Source organism: Salvia splendens, chromosome 19, assembly GCF_004379255.2.
Source record: "Salvia splendens isolate huo1 chromosome 19, SspV2, whole genome shotgun sequence".
NCBI classification, from domain to species: Eukaryota; Viridiplantae; Streptophyta; class Magnoliopsida; order Lamiales; family Lamiaceae; genus Salvia; species Salvia splendens.
Genome location: NC_056050.1, coordinates 4505378 through 4521923, shown reverse-complemented (window position 1 = coordinate 4521923; position 16546 = coordinate 4505378). Strand labels below are relative to the sequence as shown.

The following is a 16546-nucleotide window of genomic DNA, read 5'->3' as shown; positions in this document are numbered from 1 at the left end:
TCATGAAAAAAAAGCTACTTCGCACAGATATATCTCACAAGACAGTAATAGTAAACCATGCTACATTAGAGAGTTGATCAGCTACATTAAAACTAAAAAAAGCATCTAGCAGCAGCACAAAGTCTGAGCATATTAGAGCATAAACATATAAAGCAAATATACTACCTACATTAAGTTAAAAGCTCATAGTGCTACGGAAATCAGTCCAACAAGAAGAAGCTTCGCGGTCAGAAAGAATATAAGTCTTCCATTCCAAACTTTGTCACCCGTCATAAAAACCAACCCATTAGCTGAACCCCGAAGCGCTTCAGCACGAGGAAAAACAAACTTGGTGACCAAACTGTAGCGGAGATTATGGTGCTCAAGGTCAAGGCTGTCTTGAAATTCAAAGATTTCGTATGAGTTAGACTCCACACCAGAGCGTACCACAGCCAACCCCGACACTGATTTAAAAAGATGAGACTTGACAAACTCGCGAGAGTTGAGTAACTCGAGCCCCGACTTGCAAACACACTTGCAGCGCAGAACGTCTCGGACGGAGATCCTTGAGAGGATATTAATCGTGTTTTCTGTCGGTAAATTCAAGAAGAATCCTCTCGTCATTTCTCTACCTAAAAGAACAGACAAGTTGTATTAGAATGTTAATAAAAGAAATCCAACATCATCAATTTCTAACTCCAAATTGATTCTATCTAAGAGTGGTGAATACCAAATTAAAATTGGGCGTAATGAGCAACCCTAATTGGTGAATACATAATCTTAAAATGAAAAAGCTAACAAAGCTTACTTCTCTCCGTCGGGGAAAGGTAACAGAAATCACACACACAAACACTGATTTGCTAAGATGCGGGAGCTGAAATGAGAAAGACTATAAATATCACACACACAATCCTATAAATATCACAGCCTTAAAATGACAAAGCGAAACAACGCTTAAAACTCCTCTTTATGACTGAAAATGACGGTGAATGAATAGTGGAGCTGCACAAATGGTGGATCTGGATTTTAAAGAAAAATAGAATTGACATGATATTCGGAGATAATAAACCGAAATATGGAAATTATAGATACCTATTTCGCGGCGGAAGGATGGCGAGGGAGGAAAGCGACGACGGCCGCTGGACTATGGTGGCGATAGATTGGCGGTGGAGAGCAAGAGAGAACAAACCCTAGAACTACTGTATAGTAGTGCTATGCACACGATCCGTTTTGTTAATTAAATAAAATTAAATTTTAGGAGTATTAAATTTTACGAGTACCATATACGTATACGTATAATATAAAAATTCATGTGTAGAAAGAATATTATTGAATGTATGGTGGCAAATTGTGCTCATTGGATCGTTATCGGGTCAACCTGACCCAATATAATAAAGTCTAATCCGAACTCAACTTGTTAGAGCAGTAGCAATGGAGGCCGATCGATCGGCTCCCTCCCCCATCGGCTCCCATTGTGGAGAGGGAGCCGATGGCCACTCTTTTCGGCCACCACGCCTCAGCCGATGTATCGGCTAGGCCATTTTTTTTTTAATTTTATTCATTTTTTATATTCCATATATACTTCATTCCCTACCAATTATTCACATTTAATCTCATTTTATTTTATCTCACTCTACATTTTACTTCTCTGTTTATTAATATTTTTAGTTTATTTTTTTGGTATTTTTATAAATGTAGGATATTTTTTTAATGAATTTTTTTTTATTGAGTTGTCTTTAATTTATTTTTCTTGCTATTTTATAACATTTATTTCAGACTAACATTTAAAAATAAAATATAAAAATAGTGCTGATGTGGAAATGTGATAGGCTCCGGGATAGGCTCTGAGATGGGCCTGCTGACGTGATAGAAAAAAATGTAGATAGACTCTCAGATGGGCTCCGGAGATAGGTCACCATTGCTAGTGCTCTTAAGAAAACTCTAAACCCGAACACGAACCCAACCTACTACCTTCAAATCCAAAGACGACTTGCATCTGACACAAACCCGTTAATGACACGATATAATTTGGGTTGATACGACACAATAACGATCTAGACATGGTATTACACGATTACAACCTGTTATTACACGATTAAATCTAAAATTACACGATTAAACCTTTTTTTCAACCTAATTTACATGATTAAAATTTATTTTATACGATTTGAACCTGATTTATAAGAAATTTAAAAATTAAAGTAAAATATATTTTTGTAAATAGTAATAAAAATAATAATAATATTTCTTAATAAATTAACCGCATTCAACATGAACCCAATGTGGAATTATCGGGTACTTAACATGCCTAATAAGGTTTGACCCAAACCTAATAATTTTGTGCGGATTCGTGTCGGATGATTGTGTTGTGTCAGAAACTGCCAGCCTTTACCAACAAAATGATCATATAATTTGAATTTTGCTACCAAAGTGATTTGAGTTGAAATAAAGAAAAAAGCTTATAAAAAATTAAACATTGTTATCATTGATCATTACTTCTATTTAATTTTAAAAGTACAAAGAGTAGAATTGCATTATTAAAATCGTTAATAGATAATATTTTATACTATATTTTTTAAAGTTTTAAAACTTAATTGATTAAATTAATAAAAATAGATCAAACATAATTATTCCTACAGAAAAAAAGGTTAAAAATCGATGCTACTACAATTTTATTTCCACAAAAGTTAATGCAATTTGGCATTACACCATACCACTAGTGTCAATAGTAACACGGCACACTACCATGAATTTCAATTCTTTTTTCATCCAGATCAGACCATTTCTCTTTAACTCAATTGATATTATCTAAAATCAAACAAAAAATATCCATCATTTAAAAATCAGATCGAATATTTAAGACTTCTTGAATGGGAAAAATCGATCTATTTGATCGTGAAACGATCGATGGTTGACCCGATTTGCCATCCATGATGTCCCAGAGAATAGGATAGTTGTGGGATGCCTTGCTAAGGAGACGGACATGGGACGTGCATTGTGAAGCATAGTAAATACTAGACTAACTTCTCAAAGCAGACGAATCTTATAGTTAGCTAACTAACTTCTCAAAGCTGACATATCTTATGGTTAGATAAACACAATAACACTTAAAACTTTTCATAAAAAACTCACACGGAAGCGTAGTAAGTAGTAATTCAACTTTGAAACACAAAAGTTCACATGCATTTTTCATTAAACAAGGTAAAATTCACAATTTTATAATCTATGCTGTCATCCAAATTCTAAGTTACATGAGATTCAAAACATAGCATAAAAAATTGAACCATAGAAGAAAACCAAATATTAAACTGAGGAAAGGGAAAAAGTTTAGTTTTTGTATTAAATATATGGTGAATAAAAGGAAATATTTAAACTAAGGAAAGATCAACATAAGAAAAGATCTGAAGCAATTAAGCAAAGGAACTATAAAATCACTCTTTTATATTTTGCTTTTTTTAATTTAGTTTTTATCCTTTGCTTTTTCAATTTTAGAATTTTAATCTGGCTTTTCAATTAACTTTTGAAATTTTATAAACCGCGTATCCTTTTTACTAAAGAGTTATGTTTAATAAAGCCCAAATTCTTATTCATAAATAAACGCTACTCTGCCGTTTCTACTATGTGTTTGAGTTCTCCACTAATGGGAAGTAATTTCTTCCAAATTTTGCCATCACAAATCACCACCGACATCCTCTAGCCCCTCTCATTCCTGTTGGATATTTGACAGAAAAAATATAGGAACACTCCACAAAAATTAAATATGAAAAGATAAGTGAGATTAAAAACTTCTCATTAAAAAGGAATGACAAAATTCACATACAAAAGTGTTACTGCACTACAAAACTCTCTCTTCCTTTCTAACTATGAGCTACGGCTCTTTTCTCACTATTTTCACACACACCATTTCTTATATTTCTCTTGTGTACACTTTCTACAAAATGGCCTAGTGCCAATATATATAGAAAGTCTAAGTCGGTTCTTAACCGACATTACCATACCTAGAGAATTCTAGCCATCTTCTTTCTAAATATAATATTGCTAATATCTCTCTACGTCCGTTAATGCATGGAGCTAGATAATTCTAATAATTTAATAATACAAGGTGCATGACAACTTTTAATCTTCTAGAATCCTCCGGCCACTTCATCATTAATCTCATATTTTCTTGATTTCTCCATAATGTTCACCAAGCTTCCAATACTTTAATAAACTTAACATTCCTTAATTGTAAAGTAATTGAGTTTAATAAACTCAACAATTCTGAGGCGTTGCAATCAGCAAATGCGTTTGCAAATCATGGATCAATCTGCTCAACACTATTTTGAAATAAAATTCTCGCCCGCCCTAGTTACCTTGAAGACGAACCCAACTCGTTGCACGATCTTCGAAATCAAAGACAAAGGCAAAGCCGATTTGGAGAGTCACGATCTTCACTACGTTCGGCTCACAGATTTCGAAACCCCTTTCGGAATCACACCAATGAACTGCACAGCTGCTAGTGGATTGCTTCTTTTTTCTCCACAAGATTATACTGATGATCATGTTTACATATGCAATCCTCTCACTCGTGAATATATAACCCTCTTTTGTCTAATAAATTACGTCTGGCCCGAGTATCCGGTTGCTTTTGATTTTTGTATGAGCAAAATAAGTGGCCAGTATAAGGTGGTTTATATGGTTCGGGATAATGAATCTGACTATTTTCAAGTATACACCCTCGGAACAGGGAAATGGAGGCGTGTCGAAGCCTCAATTCCTGATATGAAATTCTATTCTTATGGACACGCGGAATGTAATTGTGACATCCCTAACCTGAAACATGCATTATTTTGCATATTATCATATTATATTGTCATTGCATATTAAATTGTCATTTTTACTACATAGATATTAAGTGTGTCATAGAGAATATATTTATTGTTATGACGACTCAATATAGTCGAACATATGGATAGTTTTGATTTACGGGAATTATTAAAAGAGATGTGTATATATTATTTTATTACATAAATTAGTATATATATATATATATACATATATATATATAGGGTAGTGTTAATCTCCTTTTCCTCCCTTAGATTTAAGTTCCTTCTTAATTTGGGTCGTTGGATTTGGTGGATGGAGGGACAGGATGAAATCCCATTTTTTAATCTCGTGTTGCATTATATGGTGGATTTTGTGCATTATATGGTGGATTGTGTGCATTATAAGGGTAAACTAGTAAAACAACCAAATTGAAAACCGCCCAAAACGGAAGGAGCGAATTTTCAGCGAGATTTTGATACAACCTTCCATCTACTCATGCTCTCTCTCACTCCAAACGTCTATCCCTCTCTCTACGTCTCTGCAATTCCTCTTCCCATTTTCCACCACTCTTCAAACCCTAGCCGCCACTATTTTTCGTCGGGTATCTCCAGAAAGTGATCGTTTTCATCGGTTTCACTCTCCAACTCTCTCACCGGTAGCGCGCGAACAAATTGTTGAAGGCGTCGACAAGGTAGGGTTGCAAAAGGTTTCTATGGTGTTCGATGTTAATTTGAAGAAAATGGGGTGTGATGAATTGTTGATGGTAAATTGATGTGATTTCCTTTTGAAATTATGTATAGGAATCCCACCGGATCAGAAGCAATTGATTTTCGCCGAAAAGCAGCTTGAAGATGGCCTAACAATTGCTGATTACAACATACAGAAAGGTAATTCTCTCTCTCCATTTCTAGATTTAGTTATGCTGTTACGCTCTGTATTCTGATTAGCGGAGTGATGAATAATTCTGTAGAGCCGACTCTGCATTTGGTATTGAGGCTTAGGGGAGGTATCATTGAGCCTTCGCTTATGGCATTGGCTAGGATCTACATCAAGTAGTCTTCGTTGGCGCATTCGTCGACAAATTTTGTAAATGGGTGGAAGTGTGAATGTAAAATTCTTGTGTGCATTATTTGATTGTTTGGGTACATTATTAATTAATGATTACACATTATTTATCATGTATTATCCATTATTTGACTGCTTGTGTATATGAGGGATTGGGTGAATGCAATATTCATGTGCGCATTATTTGAATGAATATGTGCATTATTTATCTAGTAGTATACATTATTCATCATGTATTAGGCATTATTTGACTGCTTGTGTACATGGGTGATTGGATGAATGCAATATTCCTGTGCGCATTATTGGATTGAATCTGTCCATTGTTTATGTAGTAGTATACATTATTTATCAATTATTAGGCATTATTTGACTGCTTGCTGAGGGACGTGGGTGAATGGGTGAATGCAATATTCCTATGTGCATTATTTGATTGAAGCTGTACATTATATAGCTAGTACTTTACATTATTTATCAAGTAATAGGCATTATGTGACTGCTTGTGTACATAGGTGCATGAGTGAAAACCAGAATTCCCAAATCTGCTTGTATAATATTCCTTTGTGCATATCTGATTGAATTTGTACATTATTTAACTAATAGTATAAATTATGTATCAAATATTATGCATTATTTGACTGCTTGTGTACATATGTGAATGGGTGAAAGTCATTTTCCTTTGTGCATTATTTGATTGCTTCTGTACACTATTTATCAAGTATTATACATTATTTACCAAGTATTATGCATTAATTGAGTGCTTGTGTACATGTGTGAATGGTGCATTATATGTACATTATGTGTATAGGTAAAAACTACTCCCTAGCCGAGATGATATCTTAACCCTAGATGAATAAGTGATACTCGTGCATTCAATTGGTCATCCTCGTTCGACTTCTTCTTGCCTTCCCTATTGCATACAACATAATAAGAGGTTGTAACGTCGTCCATCTCTAGGGATTGAAATTTCTGACCCTTGTACATTATTTAGCTATTTCTATGCATTATTTATCTTGATTTATGCATCATTAGACTACTGTTGTACATGAGTCTAAGAATGAATGCAATATTTGTATGTTCATTACTTGAGTGATTCTGTACATTATTTGAATATTTGAATGCATTATTTATCCTGTTTTATGCATCACGTGGTTGTTGTCGTACATACTAGACCCTAGCCCCTAGGCTTGTTAAACCCTTAGGGAAAACAAGAAATGTGTGCCAAACATCGAAACACGACACAACTTAAATTAAACGGGTCAGGATAAATATTCATTTCATATTACAAATAATGCATGACAAAAACTAAACTACGCATTATACTACACTAAAATGTACATTATGTATGTCTGTTTTAAAAAATACCTATGCGCTATGCATGTGCAACCCGAGATGAATTACTGCAGCTCATGTATTTGGACAACGTTTTTAAGACTTAAAACATACTACACTCTAGCCCATGGGCTTGTTAAACCCTTAGGGAAAACAAGAAACGTGCGCCAAACATCGAAACACGACACAACTTAAATGAAACGGGGCAGGATTTACCTTTTTGTAAATTATTTACCTTTTTTTATGCATTATTTATCATGTGTTAGGCATTATAAACCTGCTGTTTTACATGGGTCAATGGGTCAATGCAATAATTGCATGTTCATTATTAGATTGAATCTGTACATAATGTTGATATTTCGATGCATTATTTATCATGGTTTAGCCATTATGTGACTGCTGTTCTACATGGTGCAAAGAGTGAATGCATTATTTGTATGTTCATTACTTGATTGAATCTGTACATTATTTGGCTTTTTCTATGCATTATTTATTAGTACATCATGTATTAGTTTTTAGACATTATGTTGTATCGTTATTACATACAACATAATACCATGTTGTAACATTGTCCACCTTCCTCATCCTTTGTTTGCTTATATCAAAAACAACAGCGACGCCATATAATCAAAACCAGACAAAACGGCTAAGAAGATCAATACATGGCAGTTAACATATCATGCATTATATATTCAATACCATGCATTATGTATAAATAGTTGGTGCATTATGTGTTGCTTACAATATCTAAACCCTTAAGGACGGACTAATACTCGCGGTCTTTCGTAGAGGTTGTGTTGCTTACAATATACTACACCCTAGCCCCCGAAATTGGGCAACCCTAGGGGAATGAATGAACCCTAAACCCCAAATAATCAAAACCAGACTAAACGACTAAAAGATCAATACATTGCAGTTAACATATCATGCATTAACTATAAGTAATTGGTGCATTATGTGTGTCGGCTTAAACTACTACCCTAGCCACGCCAAAATCTAAACCCTTAAGGACGGACTAATACTCGCGGCCTTTCGTAGAGGTTGTGTTGCTTACACTATACTACACCCTAGCCCCCGGAATTGGGCAACCCTAGGGGAGTGAATGAACCCTAAACCCTTAACGACTGACCTATTCATGAAATTCTATAACATATACAAACAAACCCGCTCATAAAACCTATACATTGCCGTTCGCATATCATGCATTATATAATCAATACCATCCATTATCTAATAACATTTGACGCATTACTTGTAGCGGTTTAAACTACTAACCTAGCCACACCGAAAATTAAATCGTAAAGGAATGTCTCATACTCGCGGTCCTTCGTAGAAGTTGTGTTTCTCACAGTATACTACACACCTAGCCCCCATAATTGGGCAACCCTAGGGGAATGAATGAACCATAAACCCCACATTCAAAAACTGGCAATCATGTTTCAATATAAAGCTACGCGCTATGAATGTGCAACCCCAGATGAATTAATGCAGCTCGTATATTTGGACAACGTTAATTAGACTTAGAACATACTACACCCTAGCCCCTAGGCTTGTTAAACCAATAGAAAAAACAAGACACGTGCGCCAAACATCAAAACACGACATAAGTTAAATTAAACGGGTCAAGATAAATGTTCATTGCATATCACATATAATGCATTACAGAAACTACACTCTGCATTATACTATACAATATGTAGATTATGTATATCACATATAATGCATCGTCGTCTTCGTCTTCATCAAAATTTCGATCGACAACCTCGTGTTTGACGTGAGGATTTTGATTTTTCCTCTGATAATTCCTCAGCAGATCTCTCGCCACCTCCTCGACGCGGCGGTTTTGATCCATGACGGGCGCCATGAGCTCTTCGTTGATCACGCTTCTGATGCTGTTCATGTTGTTGTGATTCTTCGTGGAAACGTCGCGATTTGGTGATGATTTGTTGCTGATTTGATTTCTGATTGTAGTGATTTGTGGCGGCGATCGTCGTCGACAATCATGCTGATCGGAGATAATCTCACGGATCCCTTTGCGCCGGAGGAATGGTTGCCTCTAGACGACGGCGTTTTGCTGAGGCAGGATCGGGAGAACGACGAAGCGGAGGAGCACGTCGATGCGTTTGTGGATTTCAACGACGACGACACGTCATCGCCGATTTTGCTCTTCTTCATGTTTCCGCCGGCGAAGAGCGAGTTCAGGAATTCGGCGAGTTTGCCGCCGGGGGAAATCGGCTGCTTCACCTTCTTCAATTACACCCGGACGAATGGAGTAACAATTCAACGAAATCTGCATAAAATATTTTGCTAAACTGCTGAAATCATGGAGCATTCCATAACTAACTCCAAATGCTAATGTCTATTAAGCCCTTTACACGTTAAATATTAAGAGAATTAACTAATTTCAGCCAAATATTTTAACCATCCGATCACTATAAATCCATGGATGAGATTAAGAAGGAGATTGGATTAATAAGGGGAAAAGGATTTGAATACAATCATATATATATATATATATATATGTATATATATAGGGATGTATTCATTTCCTTTTCCCATATTTCCTCCTATTTCCTTCTTGATCTCAACCGTTGATTTCCTACATCCAATGGCCTAAATTATTGGCTTTAATCATTAATTTTAATCCTTTAAAAAACCGTGTAGGGCAAAATTGGTAAACAATATTTTGTTGGTTATGGAAAATTCCTTAATTTACTCCGTTGAAGATCTTCCTTAATTTGTTGGCCACCAATTTGCTGATTTCCGCCGACGGAATCCTCAAAGTCGCCGATTTTGGCCAGGCATAGATAAATTGATTAGTAAATTTAGGGCTTTTCCTTTCTGTTCATTGCTCGAGTGTGTAATAAATTTGAAAGCTATAGAATGTGTAGTGGTTATCTTTTGCTTAGAAAATATGACGAATTGCGATCTTCAGTGTCTCTACATTTCATCTTTGATAATGAATTTACTGCTAAAAACCTTAGCAAGCAACTCAGCTAGCACATAGATATTGCCTAAAATTAACCTTGGTGGTTGTTATGGAAAATACCATGGTTTTCTCTTCCAATCTCAGCGGTAATTTCTATGGAGATCACGTTCAATTTGTGGTATCTTTCTAAAATTTATGCGTCTGCACTCCACAAATATCATCGCGCCTGAAGTTCGTCGCCGGATTTGGTTATTGAAGAAAACCGTTCGTTTATATATTGCAACAGTAGATGTGCAGTCTATTGCAACCGTTCGTCGCCGATTTATGGGTGTGCCTCGTTGGTGTTTGTTATTAATTGAACAATGCAAGAAGGTACATATCGTTTATGTTCCAACACTGTGTTCGTCGCCTAAAGTTCGTCGCCGGATTTGGTTTTTAAGCAGATATACATAATGTACATATTGTGTAGTATAATGCGTAGTTTAGTTTCTGTAATGCATTATTTGTGATATGTAATGAACATTTATCCTTACCCGTTTAATTTAAGTTGTGTCGTGTTTCGATGTTTGGCGCACGTTTCTTGTTTTCCCTAAGGGTTTAACAAGCTTGTGGGCTAGGGTGTAGTATGTTCTAAGTCTAAAAAACATTGTCCAAATACACGAGCTGCAGTAATTCGTCTGAGGTTGCACATGCATAGCGCGTAGGTATTTTTTAAAACAGATGTACATAATTTATATATTGTGTAGTATAATGCGTAGTTTAGTTTCTTTAATGCATTATTTGTGATATGTAATGATCATTTATCCTGGCCCGTTTAATTTAAGTTGTGCCATGTTTCGATGTTTGGCGCACGTTTCTTGTTTTCCCTAAGGGTTTAACAAGCCTGGGGGCTAGGGTGTAGTATGTTCTAAGTCTAAAAAACGTTGTCCAAATACACGAGTTGCAGTAATTCGTCTGAGGTTGCACATGCATAGCGCGTAGGTATTTTTTAAAACAGATGTACATAATTTACATATTGTGCAGTATAATGCGTAGTTTAGTTTCTGTAATGCATTATTTGTGATATGTAATGAACATTTATCCTGGCCCGTTTAATTTAAGTTGTGACGTGTTTCGATGTTTGGCGCACGTTTCTTGTTTTCCCTAAGTGTTTAACAAGCCTAGGGGCTAGGGTGTAGTATGTACACATTAATAACAACGTTAACAAAGACCACTAGTTTGAGTTATAAAACTAGTGTTTTGTTATAATCGCGGCTATGGACTAATTTTGATTGATTTACATAATGTACATATTATAAATAATAATGGTTGTCTTACGTTTATAATGCAATGTTGTAATCAAATAATGCACTTATTTGATTAAATAATGTAGCCCATTGATAGGTCGTATTACTTACAACATTTTAAATGATGATAATTTCTCGGTAAATAATGCAACGTTTTAGTCAAATAATGCACTTATCTGTCTATTGATGAATTTATATTCACTTTTAATATACCATGCATCCCTGAACATAAATAATGTACACGTTTGTTTGACTGATGCCCACAATGGTAGTTTACTACTTTAATATCCCAATTACCAAAAGTACCTAATAAACAATACAAAAACACACGCATGGTAATTAATATTAAACCAATTCACCCATATACCCCATACTTCCTATAATGCATAATATATTGCAAATAATGACAATTTAATTATACATAATGCAGAGCTAAAAAAACGTAATGCACAATGTATATTGCTGAATAATGATAATTGCTCGAAGAATAATGAAAGGTTTAATTCAAATAATGCACATTTCCATATCCCTTAGCTACATCCAATTTTGACAAACAATGTATCACAGAACATAAATATTGCAAAGTCACGGCTAATCTCCGAAGTGCAAAAGTACCATAAACTATCCATAAACTATTCCGACGGGGTCCGTCGACATTACAGTCGATCACCCTTTCGTCCTTTAGTATGTGTCTGCGCACCATCATCTCCAGACGTACTAGGGCCTCCCACGGCCAACCTATCCCTAAACTTTTTCGCCAGCGCAACGGGAATAACTTCGTCGACGGCATCGTCTATGTCTAATCTAAGCTGCTTCTCTGATATGGAACAAACAAAATAATACATCAGAAAATTATCAATTAATCAGAATACATAAAGCTATTAGCTTTTTAAGGATTAATGCATATATCATATCAAATAATGCATAAATCATGCGAAATTATGAATTAAAAATGATTCATAATGCATCGGACAAGGCAAGTAATGCACATTTGATACATACACTACTTGCTTCACAATGTAAGTACAGATACAAATTACCTTTGATAATATTTAATTTACTTCACTTAATGTAAATATCATGGTACATAATGCAATGTCTAAACCCAAAAATTCACATGTATTACATACAAAAGTTATTAACCCATATAAAGAATACCACTCGAAATGTACAATATACTCCAACAAATGCATAATTACATATCCATACCGCACTACCCATACCAAATAATAAACATATTTAATCTTGACTGAGTTGCTTAACCAACACAGCCAGTACCTTTATTAATGCATAATATACTCAACATAATGCATAAATCATTGTATATAATGCACAGTTTAAACTAAATAATGCACATATATAATATTTCCTGTGATTAGTCACTAAAACACACAATACCCTACATATTGCATAATTTACTGGACATAATGACAATTTAAATATATACATAATGCACTACTCAAACCAAATAATATATACATGTACTCTTGACTGAGTTGCGTAAACAATACACACAATATCCCTAAAATGCATGATATACTGCAGATTATGACAAAAAAACATGTTCATAATACACTTCATAAATAAAATAATGCACATACAAATCAAAATAATGCATATAAAATTCATTCAGGAACCACTTTTGTCGCACAACAACAACAAATCCGGGTACATTAATCAAATTTTTTTCCAATAATGCAACCCAATGCATCTGCAATGCGGTTTTAATATGGCCTAATGCGCACTAAACAGACATGCAGTTACCCTTCCACACACTCAACACATATGATTTTGAATTGCACAATTAGCGACACAAATATACCTACAGCTTGTGAAGGTTGGGAGCGCGGACGACCTCGTTTAGGCATTTTAAATCTGGCAAAACAAACTGGTATTTATGTTATTATCTGGGGATGCACACAGATACAAACACTACATCTGGTTTGCCTAATATACCAATGAAATTCACTAGACGAAATTCTCATGCCCACTGTAATGACATTGAAAATACTGTAAAACTCATTGGGAAATAATGCATAATGTTCATCAAATAATGCATAATGTTCAACAACCAATGCAAAGTCTAAGTAAAATAATGCACATAAAAAATTTTCATGATTTTAGTCTCTAAAACACACAATACACTACATACACCTCTAAAATGCAACATATACTGCAAAGTATGCTATTATACTTTGATATAATGCACTGCATATTAAACAGACAACATGAGATGAGATCAGTGGGGATAAATACGTACAGCAAGAACAACATGATGCAGTAAGAACTATTAATGCATAAAACCTTACCCATAATGCATAAGCTAAAGCAAATAATAATCATTGTTAATTCACATTTAAACATTTTCTATCTAATCATGAAACTGAATTCTCTGTAACAATCTGAGGCAACAAACCAATACAAACATTACCCAATTTTAAAAGCAACATAATGCATACATCATGGTCCATAATGCACAGTCTTGCCTAAAAAATGCACACAGAAATCTTACAATGCATAATGAGCAACAAACAGACATGCAAATACCATTCCTCACACTCAACAAATACTATATTGAAATGCACAAGTAACGACGGAAATATACCTGCATCATGTGCTGCTTGAGAGCGCGGACGACCTCTTTTCGGCATTTTTAGATCTGGCATAAACCAAAAAGATAAGATACCTGAATCCATGCCTTTTTAACCTAACACAATGACTACCAGTGCTAATCAGAGACAACCCTAGACAAATAACTACTTGATACATAATGCACAGACTCGGGTAAATAATGCACATATTTATGATGAAATTTAGTTGATTAAGCCAGATACATAATACCCCCAATAATGCATAATATAATGCATATAATGACTCTTTAAACATATAAATACTCATAATGCACTAATCAAACCAAACAATATACGCATGTACTCTTGACTAAACTGCACAAGCACTACATAAAATACCCCTAAAATGCTTGCTATACTGCAAATAATTACATTACACATGTACATAATGCACTGCATATTCAAAAACCATAAACACCTACAGATTTTTAACACACCACTTTTCATCAACAACACTGGAGAACATGGTCCAGTTATTCCATTTTTAAAATGGATAATGCGCTGTCGACCTCTCTTAGGCATTTTGGATCTGGCAGAAAACTAAAAACATTAGAAACCGGAATTCATGCCTATTTAACCCGACCCAATGTCTACACGACAGATTCAGAGAAAACCATAAACACACAACAAGTTATTTCTGCATTATATGAGCCGCGGAATACTCAAAGATTCAATTTTTAATTTTCGGGTAACATAATCACAAAAAATAGGTGCCGAAATCAATTTTCAAAAATACCTAGTCGAAACGGGTAGGTGGTTTGGGGTAGATTTTAGCACCGGTGGATAGTTGTCGCCGATCTCTTGGAAAGTTGCTGCTAAACCTTCAAACACGACGAATGGCGGCGAGAGCTAGGGTTTTCCGTAGTGGAGAGAGTGGAGAGAGTGGTTTTGGAGGTGTGAGTAATGAATGAGAATGGATGAATAGACGGATTGTTTCAAATCCCATGAATTTTGCAATTTCCAAAATCTGGCGGTTCACTTTCCACGGAGTGACTATATTACCCCTGTAATGCATAATGGCTTCCCCTATAATGCAACGCGGAATTAGATTTGTAGCATCAATCTAGTCCGTTGATGCATAAGATCTAACGCCTAATATTAAGAAGGAAAAAGGATCTTAGGGATGAAAAGGAGAATAATGCTCCCCTATATATATATATATATTAGTTACGTAAATGTGTGCGCATGTGTACCATGTAGTACTAGTATTTATGTATGTAACAAGATTTGAAAAATGAAATTTTGTTTTCGCTTCTAACACTGTATTTACAGCTTAGCGAAAAAATTTCATCGTACTTGTCCTCGGTCTTATGAAGTAAACTTCTTTGACCGGACTCGTCTTTGGTCTGATGAAATAAACATCTTTGACCGGACTTGTCTTCGGTCTGATGCAATAAACATCTTTGACCGGACTCGTCTTTGGTCTGATGAAATAAACATCTTTGACCGGACTCGTCTTTGGTCTGATGAAATAAACATCTTTGACCGGACTCGTCTTTGGTCTGATGAAATAAACATCTTTGACCGGACTCGTCTTTGGTCTGATGAAATAAACATCTTTGACCAGACTTGGTTTGTGTTCTAATTTGGCGATTTTTGTCGCCGGGATCGAACTTTCCCTTGTCCTAATTCGGCGAGTTTTATCGCGTGGATCGGACTTTCCCAGTTAACCGAAGTGGTCTTATGCAGTGAACCTCTTTGACCAGACATGGTCGTCCCCGGTCTTATGAGGTAAACTTCTTTGACCGAACTTGGTCGTCCTAATTCGGCGAGGTTTATCGCGTGGATCGGACTTTCCCTTATTGCAGTTCGTTTCAGACGAAGTGCTTATTAAGCTGAATTGCGGTCTTGTATCCTCCTTGGAAGCTTGGACGCACAATCGTTGGCTTATTGCAGTTCGTTTCAGACGGACTGCTTGTTAAGCTGAATTGTGGTCTTATATCCTCCTTAGAAGCTTGGACTCACAATAGTCTTTAATAATCGATCTAAAAAGGGGATCAGTCTTTAAAGAACGATATACCTTGGTACCATTTGTAAGAGACGACAAGCACATAGAGACAAAACACATAGAGAAAAAATGAAAAAGACGAAAGAAAAAAAAAACTTTAAACTTTTATAAAACGACAAGTAAAAGATACAAGTAAAAAAAACAAACAAATAAAAACATGTACCCCTATGACCGAACTAGACACAAGACAGACTGACCGGACTTTGTCTCTTACAAGTGGAACTTCTTGAGGTTGGAGACGTGCCATGTTCGGGGTACTTGTTCTCCTGACATGTGAGTCAATTTATAAGACCCTTTGCCGAGGACTTCTGACACCCGATACGGACCCTCCCATGTGGGCTCGAGTTTGCCCAGCTTTTCTGCTCGGCTTACTTCGTTGTTTCTCAAGACGAGATCTCCCACTTGAAATTGAAGCTTTTTCACCCTTTGGTTATAATACCGGGCTACTTGCTCCTTATACTTGGCTGCTTTTATGCACGCCAATTCTCTTCTTTCTTCGGCGAGATCTAGTTCG

The 16546-nt window shown here is 35.6% G+C and overlaps 1 long non-coding RNA gene across 1 annotated transcript; it reads right to left on the bottom strand.

The window, feature by feature from the left end:
* Positions 1-30: 30 nt before the first annotated feature.
* LOC121779331 lies at positions 31-1145 on the bottom strand. The gene is made up of 2 exons (XR_006045783.1): positions 1072-1145; positions 31-611 (listed from the first exon to the last, which is right to left on the bottom strand). It is a non-coding gene; the product is annotated as an uncharacterized LOC121779331 (long non-coding RNA).
* Between the last annotated feature and the right edge of the window lie 15401 nt (positions 1146-16546).